Raw genomic sequence first — 5,000 nt, forward strand, 5'->3', positions numbered from 1 at the left:
AGAGAGTAGGAAAGGTGAAAGGAGGGAAGGAGACAAAGTAGCAAAAAGGAGAGAGAAAACTACAGTTCTTTCGAGATTATTTGCTACAGCTAAGGTTACAACATCTAAGGAAGGAGGGAAGGATGGAAGGAAGACACAAGGAATGAGGGAGGGAAGGACGGAGAGCTATGAGAGGAAGAGGAGAGAAAGTGAGGGAGAATTGAGAGATGACAGGGAGAGGGGTGAGGGAGGTAGGTAAGAGAGGGAAGATAGAACAAGGGGTGAGGGAGTCAGGTGAGGGAGAGAAGGCAGGACGTGAGATGAGGGAGGGAGGAAGGTGACGGAAACGAGGGAGAACTTAAAGATGAGGGAGGGGTGAGGAGGGAGGGGTGAGGGGAGAGGGGTGAGGAGGAAATAGGGCAGGGAGAGCGATATAAGAGAAGAATTTATGAGGGGTGAATGGAGAGGGGTATGTGAGGAAGGATAAGGGGTAAGGGAAGGGCAAAGGGGTAAGGGAGAGAGGGGTGAGGGGTGTGGCAGTCAGGCAGGGCAGGGGAGGAGGTGGCCTGAGGGGAAGAATCCATGCCATTTCCTCTTGCCTCTGACCGCCACCTCTCCTCCTTCCCTCCCTCCCTCCATCCGCTCCTCAAGCATCTTCCTTCTTTCCTTCCTTTCTCTTACCTCCCCTCCTTCTCTTTTTCCCTCCCTCCCTCCAGCATTTCACTCTTCCTTTCCTGTTTTTCCATAACTGTCCTTAACTCACAGTCTCTCTCAGATGGACCAATGAGAGTTGCTGTTTGCTTTCCTTCTCTCTCTCTCTCTCTCTCTCTCTCTCTCTCATTTAATATCTTTCTCTCCCTACCATTCGTCCCTCCACCCATCACTTCACCATCACCATCCTAGTCATTTTCCTCTTTCTCTTTCCCTCCTACACTCACCCAGCCTCTCCTCTTATCCACTTATGGTCATCTTTCGTCATTTCTTTCTTCATTTTACATAATGTCTACTCAATTATCAAGCCAAAATATTACGAAGTCGCTTATCCTAATGTTCTCTCTCTCTCTCTCTCTCTCTCTCTCTCTCTCCTCTATTCTTTTTAGTCATAAGCAATCAATCTTTCTCATTTCTTAATACCTTACTATCTTACTAAGCATCTCAAACACCTTTCTAAAACCAGTCCCTCCCACACTCTCTCCCTTCTTATCTCCTACCTTCACTTTTCTTCCCTCCTTCCCTCCATCTTTCCTCCATCTTCTCTCCACTCCAAAAGTAAACTTCCTCACATCCCTCTCGCCTTCACAGTGCATTCCCTCCTCTTCTGACATCAGAATCTCTCTCCCTCCTTCAAATCGCCTTCCTCCACTTTCCTCCAATTTCTTCCATCTTTCCTTTACCTTCCCTCCACATGAAAAAAACATTTACTTCAGTCCTTACCTCACTTTCCTTCTCAGTACATTACACTCCCCTTCAACGTCAAACTCCCCTCCAGTATCTTCACCATCGCCACCACAACCACCACCACCATCATCAATACTCCTCTACTAATTTCTCTTCATTCCTTTCCTATCACTCCTCACTCACTCCTTTCCCCTCCCTTCTCCCCTTCTTATGTGTCTATCCATCGCCCGTTTCTCCCCATCCTCGCCACGGTATACAAGCAGGGTTCTTCATCCCACTGTTCCTTCCCTTTCTGTACCTCCCTAACATTTTCACCCCTCTCTCTCCCCATCTCCTCCCCACCCTGCATCCCATCCCCTCCTCCCCAATTTTATACCCCATCCTTCACCCCTTTAGTTCCCCACCGCATTACTACTTCTCCCCAAACCTCCCCCCCTTCTCCATTCCCTAGCCCTTCACCCCTTTCCCTTCCCTTCCCACTCACCTCTTCACCACTTCCTCCTCCCCACACCCCCACACTCCTCTCCATCCCTCACCTCCCTGCCCTCTCCAAACCTTTACCTAGCTATGCACACACACACACACACACACATGCTAATTTATGGCAGGGTCAGAGTGGACGCTGTCATCTTTGCAGGGACAATGAGACGAGGCGGAAGATTAAGCTGAAGACGACGTGGAAGGATCGGAGGAGGACGAGGAAAAAAATTAAGAAATGGAAGACAGAGAATAAGAATATGGAAAAAAAAGATGAGAAAAGACGAAGAAAAGTAACGAGGAAGAGGAGGAAAAGTACCGTAACGAGGAAGAGGAGGAGGAGGAGGAGGAGGATACGAACCTGAAGACACTAGAAACATCATGAGGAGGAGGAGGAAGAAGAAGGAAAAATGGAAGAAAAACACAAAAATAAAGACAGAAGCAGGAAAAAGATGACAGATAAAGCAAGCTGAGCCAAAAGTATAAGAAGGAATATGACACGAAAATTAACCCCTCCGGTCAGATCACGTCCTTCGTATTTTGGTCCTGCTATCTCCAACGATTTTCTTCGGCTCAACCGCTTCAATCTGATGACGCATTTTCTTCCTTATTTCTTCCTACCTCCTGGCGATTTCACTCAGCACAGGGAGACTTATTCTAACTTAGGGGGTTACATAAAGCCTCCATTAAGAACTTTATTACTACAGAGCCCTCCTAAGCTGAACAAAATCGTCTGGTGGTAGTTTTTAAAAGTGTGTAATAAGTCAGCGTGTTGAAAGCGTTAAGGAGTTATTTTTCGAACTGGAGGGGTTAGACACGAAATTCATTAACCTTTTCAATACAAGAGGTCTTTCCCAAATTTAGTAAAGCTGTGTGGGGGTAAAGGAGCAATAAAGGAAATAAAGTGTCATCTGGTAAAAGAGGTAATAATAAATAAAGCCAGATGACCAATGATGACCTTAACTACCATTTTTATTTGGGAGACCTGCCAGATATTTTTTTTTTTATTTTTTTTTTCCTTTTTTTTAAACACAGGGTGGAGTCAAAGGCTTTTCAACACTAATCCTCTCACTGACTAACTCCCTTCAGCCTCCCTCCCTCCCTCTCTCTCTCTCTCTCTGCAGTGACATCATCCCTTCTTTCCCACACTCGGTCAATCCTTCCCTCCTCCCTTAATTTTAATTCCTACCCATGCACTTCCTTCCCCCTCCCTCCCCTCTTATTACCTTCACCCCTACACTCTGACCCCTTCACCTCTCCCCTCCCTCCCCTTTTTATCTGCCCCTCCCCTCCCTCTTTATCTGCATCCAGTCCTTTTTTCTCTTTTACTACCTCCGTCATTTCTCCCTGATCTATCCTCTTCCTCTTTCTCCTTCCTCTTGACCTCTTCTCTAATCCTCTTTCCTTTCCTCTTCTCTTTTCGTTCTTATTCTTTATATTTACACTCTTTTTTTAATGGTCAAATTTCTATCGAAGGAACAATTTTTACATACTTTCAGCCTTCGGATCTTATTACTCTCTCTCTCTCTCTCTCTTGCTCTTCCTCCTCCCCCCTACCTTCTCTACTTTCTTCCTTTTCCATCTACTTATCAGCCTCTCTCGCCTTTTTTTCTATCTCCCCCCTTCCTCCCTCCCTCCATCTCCTTTCCCTCCTCTCCCCTCCCCTCCCTCACTACCCCTCTCTCTTTCCCCTCCCCTCCCTCCCTACCCCTCTCTCTTTTCCCTCCCCTCCCTTCCCCCTACATTTCGGCTTCTTCCCACTATCATACTTTTTGCCCTAGTGTTATTGACCTTAATTTTTCTTAGAGAGGTTTATTGCAGTGTAGAGGGAGAGGGGGAGTAAAGGGGAGGGAAATGTAGAGGGGGCGGGATGGAAAGATGAAGGGGTTGGAACGGGAGAGGGAAGATGAGGAAGGAAAATGCAAAGGGAGAGAGAGAGCTGGACAGAGGGAGGGAATGTAGGAATGGAGGGAGAAAAGCTAGAGAAAAGGGTGGAGGGGAAAGGAAGAAGAAATGGGAGGTGAGGAAGACACGATGAATTACAAGGAAAAGGGAGGTGACTGAGGAGGGGAAAAGAGGTGACTGTAGAAAATGAAAGAAGGAGGATAGAATATTGAGAAAGATAGAAGGAGGAAGGAGGGGGAGGAAAAGGTGGAGAAAAGACGAGGAAAAGATAAAGCAGAGTAGAGGAGAAGGGGGAGAAGAAAATGCAGAAAAAGGGCAGGAGAATGTAGGGAAAAGAGAGAAGGGAAAAAGAGTGAGGAAAAGAGGAGACAAGATGAGGGAGAACGAAATGCGAGAAAGGAGACGCAAATGTGAAGAAGAGAGGAGGGAAAAGAGAATGAAGAGATGGGGGCGAAGAGATGAGGGAGGTGAGAATGCAGGGACGTGGGGTGGAGAATGTGGAGAAGAGAGAAGGGGATAAGAGAATGAAGAGATGATGGGAGAGGAGAGGAGGGAGGAGGGAATGCGAGAAGGGAGAGGAGAATGTGGAGAAGAGGGGGAGGGAAAGAGAATGAAGAGATGAGGGGCAAAGAGATGAGGGAGGAGGGAGTGCAGAGACGTGGGGTGTGGCAAGCGGGTCCCTCACGTCTCTGGATTTGGTTGTTTCCTTGGCATCACTGCAATGTCACGAGCACAGACAGGGAAGGGAAGGGAAGGGAAGGGAAGGGAAGGGAAGGGAAGGGAAGGGGAGGGGAGGAAAGGGCATGGAAGGGGAGGGGAGGGGAGGGGAGGGGAGGGGAGGTGAGGGAAGGGAAGGGAAGGGAAGGGAAGGGAATGGAAGGGAAGGGAAGGGAAGGGAAGGGAAGGGAAGGGAAGGGGAGGGGAGGGGAGGGGAGGGGGAAGGGGAGGGGGAGGGGGAAGGGGAGGGGAGGGGAGGGGAGGGGAGATATAATAAGAGAAAATGGAGGAACTGAGGGGAAAAAAATTGAGAAGGCAAGATATGGGAAGGGGCGAATGGGGGCGTGGTGGAGGGGGAAGAAAGAAGGAATGTGATGACAGAAAAAGGAGGGGGGTAGAGTGACAAAAAGATGAGACAGGAAGAGAAGGAATGTGATAATGAAAAGTGAAAAAGAGGAGGAGGAGGAGGAGGAGGAGGAGGAGGAGGAGGAGGAGGAGGAGGAAGAAGAGGAAGAGGAGGAGGA

This window comes from Coenobita brevimanus, chromosome 78 (assembly GCF_032717465.1).
Source record: "Coenobita brevimanus isolate Jiangsu-jjx chromosome 78, ASM3271746v2, whole genome shotgun sequence".
Classification (NCBI taxonomy): Eukaryota; Metazoa; Arthropoda; class Malacostraca; order Decapoda; family Coenobitidae; genus Coenobita; species Coenobita brevimanus.